The sequence below is a fragment of the Sapajus apella genome, unplaced genomic scaffold (assembly GCF_009761245.1).
Source record: "Sapajus apella isolate SASKATOON/1434 unplaced genomic scaffold, GSC_monkey_1.0 scaffold34, whole genome shotgun sequence".
In the NCBI taxonomy this organism is placed as follows: Eukaryota; Metazoa; Chordata; class Mammalia; order Primates; family Cebidae; genus Sapajus; species Sapajus apella.
In genome coordinates, this window is record NW_022436974.1 from 18,264,281 (window position 1) to 18,284,822 (window position 20,542).

Genomic DNA, 20,542 nt, shown 5'->3' on the forward strand with positions numbered 1-20,542 from the left:
GATCCAAAAAAAAAAAAAAAAAAAAAACCCCACAAAAATGAAATCAAATACACATAGGAATTTATTATATTATAAAGGTCTCATTTCAAATTATTAAGGAAAGATGGCTTATTTAATAACTGTTACATAAAAATCAGGACACTCGGCCGGGCGCGGTGGCTCAAGCCTGTAATCCTAGCACTTTGGGAGGCCGAGGCGGGTGGATCACGAGGTCAAGAGATCGAGACCATCCTGGTCAACACGGTGAAACCCCGTCTCTACTAAAAATACAAAAAATTAGCTGGGCATGGTGGCGCGTGCCTGTAATCCCAGCTACTCAGGAGGCTGAGGCAGGAGAATTGCCTGAACCCAGGAGGCGGAGGTTGCGGTGAGCCGAGATCGCGCCATTGCACTCCAGCCTGGGTAACAAGAGCGAAACTCCGTCCCAAAAAAAAAAAAAAAAAAAAAAAAAAAAATCAGGACACTCATCTGGGAAAACAATTAGTTTATAGCTGCACTTCATCCTCAATACTCAAAATAAATTCCGGATAAATGAATGATTTAATCATTATTTTTAAAGTTCTTATAGAAAGGAGGAGACATTTTAGAATGTCAGAGTGAGGAAGAGGAAGAAATAAGCTGTAATTATTTATAAATGATATAGTTACATACATAGAAAAACCAAAAGAATCTCCAGATAAATTAGAATTAAAAAGTGAATTTAAGAAGGCTGCTGAATAAAGGACCAATATGCAAATCAGTTCTATTTCTACATACCAACAATAAACAGTTAGAAAATTAAAAACAAAGATATAATTTCTACAGCATCTGAAGTTTCAAACAGGAATAAATTCATACAAAGAAAACGTACACTACCTGTACATAGAAAACTATAAACCTTATTGAGAGAAATTAAAGAAGACCTCAACTTGTCTCTGCAGCCTGTTCCCAGAAGTGCTACTGCTTGTCGCGAGCATATGGCTTCAAGGTTACTCCACAGAGCCAGTATTGGCCTTGCAGACCCTGAGGGCCTATGGTTCCAGTGGGGTGGCCTTGATGTGCTTCATGGCATCTGGAGGTGGTGTTCCTACAGATGATGACAGTTGTCTGGACTGGAGATGTGGGTCATGATGGCTGCATAGAAGGAACTGGACCTATACAATACACTACTCCCAAAGAAGTTTCTGGCACCAAAGAAGACCCTAATTTGTCTCCTCCATCACCAACAAGGGAACAGTTGGCTGCATCTGTGAAGAGTACAGCAGTGCTGGCTTCTGGTTTTGGTTGCACAAAGGTGAGACCCAGCAATGATGTAACTGTGAAATCCATTATCATCTGGTGCCTCACCAGTTGACCCACTGAGCCTCTCCACTAAGTTGCTCAAAATGCACTGTAAAGTTTCCTCTTTCCAATAAAGACTAGACCTAACCCACCTAAAAAATAAGAAGAACTAAATAAAGGAGAGGCTATACCATATTCATGAATTGGAAGACCCAATGACACTAAAGATACAGATTCATCCCAAATTATCTATAGATTCAATACAATTCTAACCCAAATCCCAAGAGGACCTTGTTTATGAGACTCCATAAGGTGATTCTAAAATTTATAGAAACATTGAAAGGACCCAGAATGGCAAAGAAATTTTAGAAAAGGAATAAGATAGGAGTAATTGTCCTATTGAATAGCAAGACTTACAAAGCTGTAGTAATTAAGTCAGTATGGTGATGTTGCAAGGTTAGAAAATACAGCAATAGAATAGAATACTAAGCCCAGACATGAACTTCCATAAGGACATCTAATTTATGACAAAAATGACACTTCGGTACAGTAGGAAAAGGAGAGTTTTTCAATAAATGATGCTGGGCTGTTAGATATCCAAATGCTAAAAAAGAAACAGACAATACAAAAACTCCATGTGTAGTATATTCCTAAATATGTAGGATAGAACAATACATGTTATAGGAGATCACATAGGAGAGTATCCACTTGAAACAGATGAAAAGTTCTTAAACATAACCAAAAAAAGCACAATACAAGAAAAGACTGATAATTTGACTACATGAAAATGAAGAGCTTTATTCATCAAGAGATAGCATTAGGAAAATGAAAAAGCAAACTAGAGTGAGAGAAGATATATGTAACACATATAATCTACTAGGACTCATATATCCCTAGTATATAAGAAAACAGATACAAATCAATAAGAAAAAGTTGAAAACATCTAATTTTATAAGTGGGCAAAAGTCTTAGACAGGCACTTTATAAAAGAAGATATCCAAATGACTAATGAATGTCAGTATTCAGGGAAATGTTAATTAAAACCACAATGAAATATGACTATGCACCCACTCAAGAGTACAGACAATCTCAACTGTTGGTGAAGACATGAAACAACAGCTCTCATACATTGCTAATGGGAATGTAAACTGGTAAAACCAATGGGGACAACTCTCTATATTAGCTACGGAAGTTGAATATATACATCCCTACAACCCAGCAATTCTACTCCTAGTAATGTACTGGATAAGAATGCATGGACACGTACATCAAGAGACATAAACAAGCATACTTATAGCAGCACTCAGAATTATTCATAGCAGCAAAAAACTGGAAACAAGTAACATCATTATAAATAGTAGAATGAATAAATAAGAGCTAGCATATTTTTACAACACAGGACCACAGTGAAATAATAAACACACAACAACATATTGAGCTAAAGAAGTCAAATGTAAAATAATATTACTACATGAATGATTCCATTCTTAAAGTTCAAAAACAAGCAAAAATTAAACTGTCACGTTTAGGAACGCATGCGATAAAATTAGAAAAGCAAGAAGTTATTACCATAAAATCCAGTGGTTATGTGTTGATGGGAGTGAGAGGGCACAAGGGGGCTACAAGGATGCTACCAGTTTTTTGTTTGTTTTTTTTTACAAACCCTTGTGTCAAAGGCTGACGTTGAATAGTTCACAGTGAGGGAGCTCCTCTGCTTCATACGAAATCCTGACCCAAAAGCCCATTTCTTGATATTGGTGATGGTTACATGTGCTTGCTTTTGATCATTTACTGACTTATGTATTTTTGTCTTATCGATTTTTCTGTATATGCATTACAATTAGCAATTTGAAAACAGATTTTTAAAATCCTCTCTCTAGAGACAAAGCAAATACGGCAAAATGTCAACAATTGCTGCAATAAGATGAAGAGTATATGAGTAATCTGTTCTTCAACTTTCCTGTAAGTTTGAACATTTTTTTAAAAGTTGGAGAAAAAACTCTTCTGATTTAAATTCTCCGGCAGCCGGTGACCCATTTCAAAACTCTTAAAGGAATTTGCAGCAAATTCCTTTAAAGTGTTGTCTATACTCTGAATCTCCAGTTTCTTTTCTCTAACTCTCTCCTGAACAATTCCTACCCAGGTTTGTCTCCACAATAGCAGAAACTGTTCTTCTCAAGGTCATTGATAACTTCCCTATGGCTAAATCAAATGATCATGTCTTGGGCCGTGCACTGTGGCTCATGCCTGTAATCCCAGCACTTTGGGAGGCTGAGGCAGGCGGATCACTTGAGGTCAAGAGTTGGAGATCAGCCTGGGCCAACATGTTGAAAACCCTGTCTCTACTAAAAATACAAAAATTAGCTGGATGTGGTAGCACACGCCTGTAATCCCAGCTGCTCAGGTGGCTGAGGCAAGAGAGTTGCTTGAACCCGGTAGGTAGAAGTTGCAGTGAGCTGAGATCATGCCACTGCACTCCAGCCTGGGTTACAGAGTGAGACTCTGTCTCAAAAAGCAAACAAACAAACAAACAAAAAGCAAATGATCATGTTTCAGTCCTCATCTTTATTTACTATCTGCAGCATTTTACATGGTTGCTCTCTCGTCTCCCTGAAATATTTTCCAGCTTTCAGGACATGTGCCTAATTTTTCTTTTACTTTTCTCAAAGGTCCTTGTCATTCTCCTTTCCTGGTCTTCTTCCTGACCTTTAAATATTGAAGTGGCCCAGGATTTTGCTCCTGGGCAGCACGTGGACACTTCAAACATTTACTTAAATGTAAGTTTTTCAGGGAAGCCTTATCTGGCCACTCTTATCTAAAAATACAATCCTACACTTATTAACCCCTTTCCTTGGTTTGTTGTAGTCTCCTTAGCACTATCTAAAATTATGACCTATTTTACTATTTTGTTTATTCCCTATCTTCCCCACTAGGATATAACTTTCAAGAGGAAGAGATTTTTATGCTTTGTTACTGCTCAATGCCAGCATCTAGAACAGTGCCTGGCACACATTAGGCACTCAATTAGTGTTTGTTGAGTGCATAATGAGTTGTACTTAAAGTAAAATCTATAATCCTAGTTTACAAAACCCTGCTTAATTCATCTTCTGATATGTTTAGAGAAATGAAAGGAGTTGAGGCTTCTGCCAGCCTCTCTCCTTTCATTTCTCTAAATATATCAAGCTCTTCTCGAACGCAGAGGCCTTGCATTTAACCTTTCCCCGCTGAGAAACCTCTTTCCTGGCTCTTCATGTAACTGGCTTCTCATTCTTCAGAACTCAGTTTAAATTTCTCTCCTCAGAAAGGTCCACTCTGACCACCCCATCTCTCTTGGCGTCCGTCTCTGCCCAATTACACCATCCAGATATATTTTCTTTGTAGTACTCATCATAATTTTCTTGTTAACTTATTTGATGACATATTTTTTTGTCTGTCTACCCTGGTGGAATGTAAGTCTGCCTATCTTTCTCAGCAATATATCCCCAAGATCTAGCACAGGCCTGGAACATAGTTGTTGCTCAATACATGGCTATTAAATGAATGAATAAAGGAATATGTAAATAAATGAACAAAATAACTTTCTCAGTGCTTAGGGCAGGGTTTGAATATACATAAAGAACCAATGCCATCACTCACTATCTAGAAGGAGACAAAGGGGATTTGTTCTGATGTATCAAGAGCCCAAGTATGAAATATTCAGCATTCCTTTGAAGCCAACTGCCTTGCAAGATTCTTTTTCCCTCTAAATAGTCTGACCAGTTACTGAGGTATAAAGAGTCAATGTGGAAATAGTCTACCTGCACCAAATGGACTCCTTTGATGTACTAATCAGAGATGGTCTGAAATGCTTGGTTATGGACAATTAAGGACAGCTGGCCTTTGAGAGCCTATAATGTGTGCTTGAAGCAACAATGGCTGTGTGGGAATAGAAGTGGGAAGGTGGCTTCCTAGTTGGGGACAAAGTACACCATGTAGTCCACCCACTTCTCCCTTTATTATTATTATTATTATTATTATGTATACAAGAACAGGTTTTACAGCAAATAAAGGTCAAGCTTAAAAGGAAAGAGAAGCCACAAAAGATAAAAATGCAATGCGGAGGCCACAAGGTGGCTCACACCTGTAATCCCAGCACTTTGGGAGACTGAGGCGGGCAGATCACCTGAGGTTGGGAGTTCAAGACCAGCCTGACCAACATGGAGAAACCCAGTCTCTACCAAAAATAAAAAATTAGCCTGGCGTGGTAACACGTTTATAATCTCAGCAACTTGGGAGGCTGAGGCAGGAGAATCACTTGAACCTGGGAGGTGGAGGCTGTGGTGAGCTGAGATCTCACCATTGCACTCCGACCTGGGCAACAAGAGCAAAACTGTCTAAAAAAAAAGCAATGTGGAGTGCAGAAGTTGCAGAGCACCATATTGCTTTCATGAAAAGGAGGAGCCATAAGTGGCCAGGCATTTCACTTACATGAACCCATTGAATCTTTTAATAACCCATCATACAATGTATGTGTGTCATTCCTATTTAACAGATGAGGGAATGGAGGTTTAGAGATGTGAAGGATTTGTTCAAGTTCACACAGAAGGTGAGTAGCACCCTCTTTGAAATCCTGATCTCTCTAATGCCAAAGCTTGTGCTTTTTCCACCGTACCTAATACTCTGCCCCGTCTTCCTCCAAATGAACAGTCCAGGACCCCCAGACTATGAAGCCTAAGATGATTGCCACAGTTTCCTCTGCAATGCCATCTTGTGACATATTTCTTTCCATACTTGCATAGTGCCTGGAACATAGCTGACTCTTCAATAAAAGAGTCTATTGAATAAAATAATGAAAGAATGAACAAATGGACAAAGAAAATATTTTAAACAATGTGACTTCCTTGAAACCAGGAAAATACTTAGTTTTCCCAGGAACTAAGAGTTTTTCTTTCTTTCCACACTTAGTTCCTGGGGAATAGCACAAAAACCTGGCAAAAGAAGGCTCTAGCCAGTCTGGTGCTTTGACTCCTCTGCCCTGCTCTGGGGAACACTCTGGTTGTAAAGCCCACAGGATTATCTTCTGATGATGTAGTAGTTGCCAATAGCAATAGCTAGCACTTATTGAACACATGCCATGGGCTAAGTACAGTGGTGAACCTTTTTTTATAAATTCTATTTAATTCTCTTTTTCTTACTTTATTTAATTCTCCAAAGCCTGAGAGAGAGGCACATCTATTGTCTCAGTTTCACACGTAAGAGATGGGAGGTTTTGGCTTGTCTAAAAATACCAATTGCCAATTTGTAAGACAAATACTGTAAAGTCTCTTCTTTTTTCTATTTTTTTTTTTTTTTTTTTGGGATGGAGTTTCGCTCTTGTTACCCAGGCTGGAGTGCAATGGCGCGATCTCGGCTCACCGCAACCTCCGCCTCCTGGGTTCAGGCAATTCTCCTGCCTCAGCCTCCTGAGTAGCTGGGATTACAGGCACGCGCCACCATGCCCAGCTAATTTTTTGTATTTTTAGTAGAGACGGGGTTTCACCGTGTTGACCAGGATGGTCTCGATCTCTTGACCTCGTGATCCACCCGCCTCGGCCTCCCAAAGTGCTGGGATTACAGGCTTGAGCCACCGCGCCCGGCCCTTTTTTCTATTCTTTACATCCCTTCTTAAGATGTAAAAATATAATCCCTACAGAAACTCACTGTTTGAAGACAGAGGCACCAGGGAAAGGTTTGTACAGTCATCCAAAATTTAGGAATCCATAAGACATTGTATTTTCCCTGGTGAATGTGGCAGGACAGGGCTGCTCTCAGAAAGAAGTGTTGCTTTTATAGATGAGAATGCATTGAATTTTATATCAAAGGGCCTAGTTTGAGTCCTAGCTCCATGAGTGACTGTGGGTACTGGCTGGCATTAACCTTGAAGAGCCTTAACTTTCGTGCATACGAAATGGAGATAATACAAATTTTTTCCCTGTGACGTTGTACTGAGGGTCAAAAGAAAGACTATGATTTGGGTAGAGTGAACCAGTCTACAAATGCGGCCTATTCTTCCTTCTGGAGAACTCTCTAAGATCAGGGTCCACCATGCAGACCCAGTAGAGTAGTCCTTGGCATCTGAGCTGCTAAAAGTAACCTTGTGTTCAGGATTGGACACAACAGTGTTGAGCCTATCAGGACCTGTTTCTGAAGAGTTTAGTTCCTCCTTTTTTTTTTTTTTTTTGAGATGGAGTCTCACTCTGTTGCCCAGGTTGGAGTGCAGTGGTGTCGTCTCACCTTCCGGGTTCAAGCGATTCTCATGCCTCAGCCTCTTGGGTAGCTGGGATTACAGCCATGCAACACCATGCCCAGCTAATTTTTGTATTTTTAGTAGAGATGGAGTTTTACCATGTTGGCCAGGCTAGTCTCAAACTCCTGACCTCAGATGATCTGCCTGCCTTGGCCTCCCAAAGTGCTAGGATTACAGGTGTGAGCCACCGTGCCCTGCCTAGTTCTTCATCTGGCTGATTCTCCACATGGGAGAACTAGAGGCAGGAAGTTTTCTGAAGCACCAGGACTTGGGGTCCAGGTAGGGTACTATATTCAGGGCAATAAAAAGTAGGGTGAAGGAGACAGTGAGTCTGAACATGGCATATTTCTCCATTGATTTATGTCTTCTTTAATGTCCTGAACAATGTTTTAGTCTTCCCTCTAGAGATGTATACATCTTTTGTTAAGAGTCCTAGGTACTTGATGTTTTTAGTGCTATGATAAATCATTTTTAAAACTTTTTAAAACTATTTGTATAGTTTTAAAACTATATAAATATAGCTGGTATATAAAATATAGCTGGTATATAAAAATGCAAATGATTTTTGCATATGATCCTTGTACTCAATAAACTTTCTAAGTTCCTCATAAGTCTAATAACATATGTAGTTGTTTTTAGATTTTGTTTCTTCCCTTTCAATCCTTGATACCTTTTATTTATATGTATTTTGCTTTACTGAGCTGGCTAGGACCTCCAGGACAATGGTAAATAAAGAAGTCTCTTATTCTTGGTCTCAAAAGGAAATTTTTTTTTTTTTTTTTTGAAAGAGACAGAGTCTCTCTCTGTCACCCAGGCCGGAGTGCAGAGGTGTGATCTCAGCTCACTGCAACCTCTACCTCTTGAGTTCAAGCAATTCTCGTGCCTCAGCCTCCCAAGTAGCCGGGATTTCAGGCACACACCACCACAACCTGCTAAGTTTTGTATCAAAAGGAAATTTTTCATCCTTTATTAAGCATAATGACATACTTTTTTATTTTTATTTATTTTTTTCTTATTCTTTTTTTTTTAAAGACAGGGTTTCACCATGTTAGTCAGGCTGGTCTCGGAACTCTCGACTTCAGGTGATCCACCTACCTTGGCCTCCAAAGTACTTGGATTACAGGCGTGAGCCACCACGCCCGGCATAATGACTTATGTTTAAAAGATACTTCTTATTAATTAACAAAGCTCTGCTTCTGTTAGCCGTAATTTTTTTTCTTTTTTTCAGAGAAAGTCTCACTCTGTCAGCTAGGTTGGAGTGCATGGTGTAATCTCGGCTCACTGCAACCTCCGCTGCCTGGGTTCAAGCAATTCTCCTGCCTCAGCCTCCAAAGTACCTGGGATTACAGGTGCCCACCACCATGCCCGGCTAATTTTTGTATTATTATTTTTTTTTTTTTTAAGTAGAGACAGGGTTTCACCATGTTGGTCAGGCTGGTCTTGAACTCCTTATCTTGTGATCCACCTGCCTCAGGCTTCCAAAGTGCTGGGATTATAAGCATGAGCCACCATGCCCGGCAGCCATAAGTATTTTTATAGATATCCATTATCAGTTTAAGAAATCTACACTCAATTTTCCAAGAGTTTTGTTTTAATGAATAAATGTCAAACAATTTATTTTCTGTATCTATTGAAATGACCCTATGTTTTTATGACTTCAATCAGTTACGGTGAAAATTTTATATATATATACTTTTGAGGTGGAGTCTCGCTCTGTCACCCAGGCTGGAGTGTAGTAGCACGTTCTTGGCTCCCTGCAACCTCTTCCTCCCCAGGTTCAAGTAATTCTTATGCCTCAGCCACCTGATTAGCTGGGACTACAGAAGCCTGTCACCACGCCCTGCTAATTTTTTGTATTTTTAGTGGAGTCAGGGTTTCGCCATGTTGGCCAGGCTGGTGGTCTCCAACTCCTGACCCCAGGTGATCTGCCCGCCTCGGCCTCTTAAACTGCTGCAACTACAGGCATGAGCCATGGTGCCCAGCCATAACTTACATTTTTAATTTTTTAAAATATTAAATGAAACTTGTATTTCTGATATACTTCATTATGATATATGCTTTGAATTTGGTTTGCTAATATTTATGACCTTTGTACCCAGGTTCAAAAATGTCAACAGTCTATATATCTCATTTATCTTGCAAAGTGAGTTTCACCACTTCCATTGTATTTGTAACTTCAAAGAGGTTGAATAACATGCCAAAGTCATATATACATAATTGGTGGCTATGCCAGGACTGGAAGTCAGGTCTGTCTAAACATGAAGTCTGTTTGTTTCCTCTAGGCCATATAGCTTCTATGAACATTTATCAAGGCTTCAAAATGCACTGCCCAGGTCCTGAATGTTTCAAAAGCACAGGACTGTGGCTGGAGGTGGTGGCTAACATTTCTAATCCCAGCACTTCTGGAGGCCAAGGCAGGTGGATTGCTTAATGCCAGGAGTTCAAGGCCAGCCTGGGCAACATAGTGAGACCCTGTCTCTAAATTAAAAAAAAAAAAGACATAGGATGAGGGAAGGAGCATGATAAGGGTGATAGCAACCGATGGTCTTGAGAGGCTGTGTTGATGTTCTGATTCATCAAAGTCAACAATAAATAATTCATCTGCACTTGAGCAGAAAATATGAACCAATTAGCTATCCAGGCAATTCAACAGAAATCAATTTTGCAAGTATGAAAAAGAGGAAAACACAGTAATATTTTCTAGTTGAAAAATACGCCGTGAGATCATTTAGTTTACCAAGGATAATCCAAATAACTGGAATACAATGATTCAAGCTTAAAATATGGCTCCAGCTAAATGCTGTGAAGTCCAGAAAATTTGTTAGCGTAAAAGAAACAATGGGTTACATTCATGCTGACTTAAGGAAAAAGTCTTAAACATACTTCAGCTCTTCAATTTGAATAAACAGAAAACATTATTAAGGTAGAGAAAGGAATTCCAAGGCAGTATAAAAAATGCATTCATACCTGTTTTGCTGTTTTGTTTTTTTTAAACTCAAAGGAATGTGCTGAACTGATTTAGTAGGCTGTAGAGCACGAGATATCAAAGGGGTCGTGTCTCCATTCATTGAGGAGTCCCCAGTGGCATCTGCAAAAAGCTTTGGAAAGCAGAGTGTAAATCTGTGATTCTTGACATTTTTCACATGTTATCCAAAGGAATTTTACAGACACTGGCTCATAAGTTATCTCATGAAAGTAATCTTCATCTTCCTTAAGTTAACGATGCTTATTGCCCATTTTATTTTACATTATCTAGCAGACAATGTAAACAATTTATGTCTCCTTTTCCTGGGTTCTTGTCAAACCTTGCTGTATTAGTCAGGATACACTAACTCTTGCAACAAACAATTCTCACATCTTAATGATTTAACACAATAAGTTTATTTCTGGCTCACATCACAGTTCAATGCACGTTTAAAGTAGTGGGAGGAAGGGTGCGCTCCGTGCACATAATGGTTCTGCTGAATCCTCCAGCAGATGAAGGAAGAATGAGAGCATGAAGAATGACAAGGAAAGTTTTACGGGTCAGGCCTGGAGGTCATATTGATCATTTCTTTCCATATTTCAATGGCTAGAACACAGCAACGTGGCTGCACCTAACAGCAAAGGAGGCCTGGAACTATAGTCCTGTGTGCTTAGGAGGAAAAGAAAAATGCTTTGGTAAACTACTTAGCCTCTACTCACTAGTATATTGAGGATTAAATAAACGCTTGAAAAGAGTTTTAGCTCAGCATCTCTATGCACATAGTGAGGGGTCAATATGATCATGAGAATATTAATCATTCTCACTTCAGAGATGAGAAGCAGGCTTCAATAGGTCATTACTTTCCCAAAATTGCATGACTAGTAGATAGCAGAACTGGGAGTAATTATTCTTCTTTTTTCTTTTACCAAAATCAGGTGGAAGAGCTCGGATTTTTTTCTTTTTTTTTTTTTTTTGTAACATTCTTCTACAATTAGGATTAATTCTTAAAAACTAGAATGTACTTTGTGTGTGATTTTCTTAAAAATAAATTGAGTCTTTTTTTTTTTTTTTTCTCTTTTTCTTACTGTTGTGTAGATGCATATTTTGGTAGAATGTATTTCCTGAAGGCACTGGACAAATGTAGATTCTGCCTTTCTATGGACTGGCCATACTGTCAAAGGTTCAGATATACTTAGCTCTTCTGATTTCCTGGAAAATCATGTTGTACCTTTCTCATTTGCCACTCATAAGTGAATCTGGGCCAACCATTGCTAAAAATGGGATTGTTTATTCCCATTTTATGGTTTATGGTCACAGGTCTTGTTCCTGAGACTACTAATATCAAAAGTGGAATGTGCTTACTCTAGAGGTATACAAGACAATTCACTGAAGTGTGGTAAGAATTTTCATAACTTCTACTTATGTTTATCATTAGAAAATTAAGCCCTATTAATCCATATGGATTGTTGGCATCCCCACACTGTCCCTATATTTGATGATCATGTCAGATGAGATACAAATGATGGAGTTTCTTTCTTTGAGCATTAGTGACATACTGTGGTTCAAAAGGGGATTTATGGATTTTTAAAATCTAGTTTAAAAAATTAAAACTTAAAAAGTAAATAATTTGCTTTAAAGAATTGCTGGGAAAAACCCCCTGTGAACTGAACTGAAAATGATACAAAGGATCCCCACCCCCACTCTCAAATGGCAGAACTGACACTTTCAATTAGTATGATCCCTTCATCAGTCACATTATGAAATTAAACACAATGATTATCTAACAAAATCTGACAACCTGATCAAAAAAAACACATGAAAACTATTAAAAAGTCTATTTGAAATGTAGTATTAATTTGTATCCACTTAACAAGATACAGAAACCTAAGTATGTATTTTTCCATGAGATAAAATACTTTATCCATTTTCATTTCATTCCTTCAAAATTTGTCTACATTTCATAATGTATATTTTATATTAGCCCAGTAGTGCATGCACATAACTTATAAGGCAATATACACATATTGGGGACATATGCTTAAATTAAGGGTACTTAATTTGAGATTATTGATTTAGATAAAACATTTCCACCCTTCACCAGTTAAGAGTTCTAGCCTGTGAACACAGCAGTGATTAGTACCTAAGGATTATGCAAGAATTGGTTGCTATTATTACCATTAAGTTTCGTTCTAAAGCACAAGAAGGGCCAGATGATTTGGATACAGACATATCATTTATATAGAACCCCCACCATTGCACCTCAAGTAAACAACATAATCTGTCTCTCTGGTGAAAGTTTCTTTGTCTGAAAATATAGTATTTGCTGCAATTGTAATGCTGGATCTAAGAGGCAGTCATACTGACTTGAGGAATTCCAGAAAGGCCTCCCTCTAACCCTTTTCTTCTAGTGTGACTTAGGGAAACCCAGAAAGAACTACCTTAACTCCTCCACCAGCAAACACTCCCTTCCTCCTTCCCACCTGAAGCCCCATTATTCTCATTTATTCCTGTGAAGGGGACTACTTTCACTTCACCCCCAGAGTTCACCTATTCTGTTCTGCTCTTCCAAGCACCTAGTGTAAACCTCAACAACAGCACTTTGAATGTAAGTACAGTCCTTCCTCCATAACTGTGGGGAACTGGTTCCAGGGCTTCCCTCCCCTACTTTTAGGTACCAAAATCTGCAGATGCTCACGTCCCTTATATAAAATGGCATAACAGCCTTGGCACCAACATAATGAGATCCCCAACTCTACAAAATACTTAAAAATAAAAAATTAGCTGGGTGTGGTAGCACATGCCTGTAGTCTCAGCTACTTGAGAAGCTGAAGCAGGAGGATCACTCAAGTTCAGGAAAGAGTTTGAGGTTACAGTCAGCTATGATAGCACCACTGTACTCCAGCCTAAGCAACAAAGTGACTGTCTCAAAAAAAAAAGGGCATAATATTTGCATATAACATATGCATACCCTCTTGTATACTTTATTATTATTATTATTTTGAGATAGGGTCTTTTACTCTGTGGCCCAGGCTGGAGTGCAGTGGCATGATTAGAACTCACTGCAGCCTCAATCTCCCAGGCTCAAGTCATTCTCCCACCTCAGTCTCCCAAGTAACTGGGACCACAGTCATGCACCAATACACCTGACTAATTTTTCTATTTTTTGTAGAGACAGGATTTCGCCTTGTTACTCAGGCTGGTCTCAAACTCCTGGTCTCAAGGGATCCACCCACCTCAGCCTTCCAAAAGCTGGGATTACAGGCATGAGCTACTGTGTCCAGACTTTTTTTGTATACTTCAAATAATCTCTAGATTACTTATAATACCTAACACAATATAAAAGCTATGTAAGTAGTTGTTATACTATATTTTAAATTTTGTATTTTTTATTGTTTTATTTTTTTCAAAATATTTTAAATCTATTGTTGGTTGAGTCCAAGGATGCAGAATCTGAGTTTAGAAGGGCCAGGTATACTTGTTTATGTGTCTGCCTGCCTGCTGAATGCCATGCTCCCGTGGGGATAAGGCTACCTTATTCACAGGCTTCAGAATTAGATAGTGCTGACTACATGAACTTAGGCATGTTGCTAATCCTCTCTTGACCCATAATCTCATCTATAACATAGGAAAATGCTTCATAGAACTTTTGTGAACATAAAATGAGACAAAAAGTTTGGCTCATTTTAGGTGTTCAACAAAAGTTGCTGCTATTTTCTCCATCTGTCTACCCAACACAATAATAAATGCCTTTTGAATGTTAAGCAAAATCATGATGAATCAATTTATTTTGTTTAAGCACTGAGATCCTCTTATAAAATATAAGTTTTCAATGAATAATGGCTATTAGATAGGAAAGTATTCGAAGGACAAATTTTAGAAGTGAATAATGACTAATGTTTCAAGAGTGTTTACTACATCTCAGGTACTGTGGTATACACTTGACACTCATTTTTGTTTAATCTTCATGACAAGCATATGAAGTAGGTACTCTAAAACTAAAATCTCATTTCATAAACAAGAAAACTGAGGTCTAGTAATTTATCTACAGCTGAGTGGTGAAGTTAAAATTAGATTCCAGGTCTATCTGACTCTAGGACGCATATATTAACTGTTATTGTACTGCAGAATACTTAGGGTTTAAATGCACAATTTTCAGCCCTGCTTAGGGCTGGCTGTGTTTTATTGGCAAACCCAGAACAAGCTATATATATTTGGATTAGAGCAAACATTGCCTAGGGCTTTCACAAACACCTCATTGAGAGCATCCTGTTCCCTCCCCCACAAGACTGTGCCTTCTCAAAAGCAATGTGCTTAGTAGCACCAGGAATCAGATCCTTTGACGTATACAGCCCATGAAATCAACCTGCCTGGACTTTGGCCCATCTGCGCACTCTGAGTCAGCTGGCAGGAAAAAGGGCCAGAGGCTCAGATGTAATCAGTTCCTAACCTCCACCTTCTTCAACCTCTCTTATCCTCCCAACCTGACAAGAAACCTGTTTGTGAGGGAAGGTACCACATCTCTCAGAAGTGGCCCAGGGATTCGCCGTTAATGCCTCCCTCAGACTCCCTGCCATGGACAGCCATACTTAGATCATAAACAACAGAAAAGGTTAATGCTAATTAATTCTGGAGCATTGGCAGTCTATTAGAATAGAGTACAGACTTTGGAGTCAAATCAGCCAGGGTTCAAAGTCCCAGCTTTCCAATACTGTTGGGTAAACTGTATAATCTCTAAATTTCCGTTTTCTTATTGACAAATTAGGGAATAAAAATATTGACAGTATCTTTTTTTTTTTTTTTTTTAAGAGACAGGGTTTCATCACATTGGCCAGGCTGGTCTTGAACTCCTGACCTTGTGATCCGCCTGCCTCGGCCTCCCAAAGTGTTGGGATTACAGACATGAGCCATCACACCTGGCCATATTAACAGTATTTTAAGGAGTTGTTATAAAGACTAAATGAGAAATATGAATTATATGCACGTAATGCCCTTGGAACAGTGCCGTTGGTCACAGTAAGCATTCAAATGTTAGCTATAAATGGTATGGCTTGCGGCAAGTGAACACTGGAGAATCTGTTACTCTCTGTCCAGAAAGTTTATGTAAAAATTTAAGAGCCCTTAGTGAATAGTAACTCCTCAAAACATCAATCCATTTCATCAATGACCTCCCTGTTTCCCACTTTATAATAATAGTAAACAACTGGAGTTTCTTCCATCATAAACCTAGGTGACGGCCAGTTTTGCAGTCATATATAAAAGGGAAACCAGTATTAGAGATTAGGTAAGCATCCAAATAGCTGTTCTGGTTATGCTATATTAGGTCCTAAAGATTCTACAACAAGGTAAGGACTAGGTATTTTAGAATATTTGTTTTACATGTCATTCTCCTCCACTAAAAGATAAGAATTTTTTCCTCATCTTCTTCTATCCAAAATTTCACATATGAGGACAATGGCCTATCAAAGTTCCAAATGAGTTGTTTTTTTTTTCTTGAGACAGAGTCTCATTCTGTCGCTCACACTAGAATGCAGTGGTGCAATCCTGGCTCACTGCAACCTTGGCTCACTGTAACCTCTGCCTGCTGAGTTCAACTCGTGCCTCAGCTTCCCAAGCAGCAGAAATTACAGGTGTGTGCCACCACGCCAGGCTAATTTTTGTATTTTTAGTAGAGATGGGGTTTCAACATGTTGGCCAGGCTGGTCTACAACTCCAGGCGGGTGATCCGCCTGCCTTGTCCTCCTAACATGCTGGGATTACAGGCTTGAGCCACCACGCTTGGCCTCAAAGTGACTTTCTGAATGGGGAGAGGTACAAAAAGAAATAGGAATCATTCCACCTAGAAAGCCAGACATATGCTACCCATAAAGTAATTTCTGTATCTGTAAAATTGCATAATTTATACTTCAAAAAACTCAAAAAGATAAAGGTACATAATGCTGATCTTTTGGTTGCAGTACATATTAATGAAACTAAAAATAAATTGGATGCAATTTCCACTCATAAAATGGAAGACTGAACATGACCATTTGTTAATGGTCAGGAGGCATGGTGTGATTTTCTTGTCTATAAAGCATGGCAGCACCATATAGCACTATAAATGAATGGTACTATGCTTCAGTCTACCTGGATACCTAGAGATGTTTCCAGGGCTGTTCTTAGGTCATGTGAATGGATTACAGAGGGGCTGCAAACATTTTTAAATCATGGGTTTTACACAAATATAGATGTGGTAATGGATAGAGTGAGGAGAGGGACTTGGCTGTTTCCTTTTGTATGTGGCAGGGGATGGAGGTAACATCCTGGCTGTAGCCATAGCTTTTTTTTTTTTTTTTTTTTTTTTTGCAAGGTTAATTCACTTTATTTTTCTTGTATAAAAACCGTATGTTGTAGCCACAGCTGGAGCTTGGGTCCTCTGCACGGAGACTCTGGTGTGGGTCTTGATGAGGTGGTCCTTGAATTCCTGATAGGGAGACTTGGTGAATACAGTCTCCTTCCAGAGACAGGGGGTCATGTAGCTGTAAGTCTTAGAAATGGCATCAAACGTGGCCTTGGTGAAGTTGCCCAAGGTGGCAGTGCAGCCCCTAGCTGAGGTGTAGCAGTCATCGATACCAGCCATCATGAGCAGTTTCTTAGGCACAGATGCTGAGACGATGCCAGTGCCCCTGGGCGCAGGGATGAGGCGCACCAGCACAGAGACACAGCAGCCTGTCACCTTGCAAGGGACAGTGTGGGGCTTGCCGATCTTGTTCCCCCAGTAGCCTCTGCGCACGGGGACAATGGAGAGCTTGGCCAGGATGATGGCCGCACGGATGGCAGTGGCCACCTCCTTGGAACACTTAACACCCAGACCGACGTGACCATTGTAGTCCCCAATAGCAACAAACGCCTTGAATCTGGTGCGCTGGCCAGCACGGGTCTGCTTCTGCACTGGCATAATCTTCAAAACCTTATCCTTGAGAGAGGCCCTCAGGAAAAAGTCAATGATCTCAGATTCCTTAATGGGCAGAGAGAAGAGACAGGTCTTCATGTCTTTGACCAGGCAGCCCAACTTGGTGACAAGCATCCACTCCTTATCCTCTGCTTTGCCTCCGCGAGCTCCGCGACCCCGCCCGGGATACCACTGCCGAAACCTCCGCGGAAGCCACTGCTGTTCCCCATCCCAGGGCCTCACCCCGCTCCCCCTGCACCGGCGTCATCCGCCATTTGGTGTTTTATCGGAGAAGAAGCGCCATAGCTTTTATACAATTTTTGTAGGTCCATGGATCCAAAACATTAAGAAACACTACTATATACATGAGAAAATTCCCTACTTATTCAATAAACATTCACGAAACACTTGCTACATAGAGATACTATGCTGTCTTTGTCCTCATAATGGAGGATAACATGCAAAACAAATATTCTGAATAATTTCAGTGATTTATGTCATGAAGAAATTTTCTTTTTCTTCTTAACAATACAAGCAGACTCCCTTTGTGATGTCTTCCTACCTGCTTATCTCAATGATCTAAAGAAGATACCATGTTATTTTTTGACTAGTAAAGCAGAAGATACCATGTTATAAAGTATCTAACACATAGCAGATCCTCAAATGTTAGTTTCTTTCCTTTCACTTATTAATTTAGAACCACACTTTTCTTCTTCCCTTCTTTCTCTCCCTAGTGTTTCTTTTAATTTTTATTGAAATGAGATCCTGCTGTACAAATACATTATCCAGAGTCAGAGTAGGAGGCATGGTGTGATTTCACCATATCCATACACCTATAAAGTACAGTAGCAGTACAAAAGTTCTTAAATAATGTAGGTTAAATATCAAAAGTTTTGGCATATAGAAGGTACTGAATGAATAGTGGCTAATAAAAAAAAACAAAAAATCAAATCAGAAGAATAGCAGCTGCAGACTCAAAGGAAGTGAGAATAGCAAAAACACTGGTAAGTTTTCATAGGTTTCATAATCATATATTGTGAAAACTACAAGGAATTTTAGAGTACAAAAGTCATTCTATACAGGAAAAGACTGAGGGTCACACAGCTATATCCACTTGAACTCAATTCAGATCAGCCTTAACTTTGCTATACAGCTTCTGACATAAAATTACATGAAATCTAAAGAGACCATAATGCTTACTAGAATTTGGTTATTGATATCCCAAATGTATCTCTCTGGTTAAAACTAGAGGAAAAAACCTTAGGGGGGAAAAAACTAACACATACACACAAGGGTTTTGCCTCTAGCTGGAGAACTCTCAAGTGGACCTTGGCATATGCTCAGTCCAACTTCACTATTATATAATTATGAAATTGAGGCCCAGAAAGGGAGTGACTTTCTTTTTTTGGTAGGGTTGGGGGACAAATATTTTGCTCTTGTCACCCAGGCTGGAGTGTAATGGTGGGATCTTGGCTCACTGCAACCTCTGCCTCCTGGGTTCAAGCAATTCTCCTGCCTCAGCCTCCCAGGTAGCTGGGATTAGAGATGCCTGCCACTATGCCCCGCTAATTTATTTATTTATTTATTTTTTTGAGACGGAGTTTCACTCATGTTACCCAGGCTGGAGTGCAATGGCGCGATCTCAGCTCACCGCAACCTCCGCCTCCTGGGTTCAGGCAATTCTCCTGCCTCAGCCTCCTGAGTAGCTGGGATTACAGGCACGCACCACCATGCCCAGCTAATTTTTTTTGTATTTTTAGTAGAGACGGGGTTTCACCACGTAGACCAGGGTGGTCTTGATCTCTTGACCTCGTGATCCACCCGCCTCGGCCTCCCAAAGTGCTGGGATTACAGGCTTGAGCCACCGCGCCCGGCCCGCTAATTTATTTTTAGTAGAGACAAGGTTTCACCATATTGGTCAGGCTGGTCTTGAACTCCTGACCTCAGGTGATTCACTCACCTTGGCCTCCTAATGTGCTGGGATTACAGGCGTGAGCCACCGCACCTGGCTAGGGGAGTGACCTTTTAGGAATAAGTTACTTATTCTGTTTCAGTTCAGTACAGAATCCCAGGTTGGTAGCTCCCAATTAAGATAGATCATTTTTTACATGAACGTCACCCCTCTTCAGACTCATCTCTTTCTTTAGTGCTCCCTATCTTTGAGAATCCAGGTCTCTTCTATTACTCAGAACACACTACCCGTATCTCTCCTTCCATGCACACTGCACAGTGTTCCACCTCAGGCTCTAATCTCCTCCCTAAGCCTTCATTCCCATACTCTAACCAAACACACACATCTTTTACCTTCGTTCTGAGTCCAATTCTTTTTCTTTATATTTTGAGACAAGGTCTTGCTATGTGCTCAGTCTGGTCTTGAACTCCTGAGCTCAGGCCTTTCTCCTGAGTAGCTGGGACTACTGGCTTATGCCACAATGCCAGGTGGAGTACTAATTCTCTTCAACAGTTTAAATTACCAGCCAAGATACTAACGATTAATAATAGTATAATTTAGCATTTCCTTGCTTATATTTCTATAAGCTTATTAGAAAAGGCATGATCTCAACCCAAAAGGGCATACTTTTTGAATAAGGAATAACTGTACATGACACATTCAAACTTTTTTTTTCTTTTAAGAGTCTCACTCTGTAGCCCAGGATGGAGTGTACTCGTGCGATCTTGGCTACCTGCAATCTCCACCTCCCAGGTTCAAGCGATTCTCCTGCCTCACCCTCCCTAGTAGCTGGGATTACAGTCACATGCCAGGTGTATTCCAACATGCCCGGCTAATTACTTTGTATTTTTGCTAGAGACAGGGTTTCACCATGTTGGCAAGCTGGTCTCGAACTCCTGTGTTCGGACTGCAGGCATGAGCCACCACATCCGGTCCAGATGTTACTTTTTGAAAAATAAAAAACCATTTTTAATCACAAAAATTATAAATAAGACAGCTCAAAAGGATTTTTTTGAGGTGACATAATTATTTTGTATCTCGATTATGGTGGTGGTTATATGATCCTATGCCTTTGTCAAAACTCATACATTGTATACCAAAAAGAATGAATCTTACTGTATGTAAATTTAAAAATTAACAAGACTTTTTTTTTTTTTTTTTTTTTTTTTTATA

At 39.7% G+C, this 20,542-nt stretch overlaps 1 long non-coding RNA gene and 1 pseudogene across 2 annotated transcripts in view; both read right to left on the reverse strand.

Annotated features, from left to right (window-relative positions):
• Nucleotides 1-16,242: 16,242 nt before the first annotated feature.
• Nucleotides 16,243-20,542, reverse strand: part of LOC116563254 — a 19,778-nt gene continuing 15,478 nt past the window's right edge. The window contains exon 3 of the long non-coding RNA XR_004274308.1: nucleotides 16,243-16,284. This is a non-coding gene — a long non-coding RNA (uncharacterized LOC116563254). The remainder of the gene's footprint in view (nucleotides 16,285-20,542) is intronic.
• Nucleotides 16,830-17,708, reverse strand: LOC116563253 (annotated as a pseudogene). The gene has a single exon (XR_004274305.1). The product of XR_004274305.1 is annotated as a 40S ribosomal protein S2 pseudogene (transcript).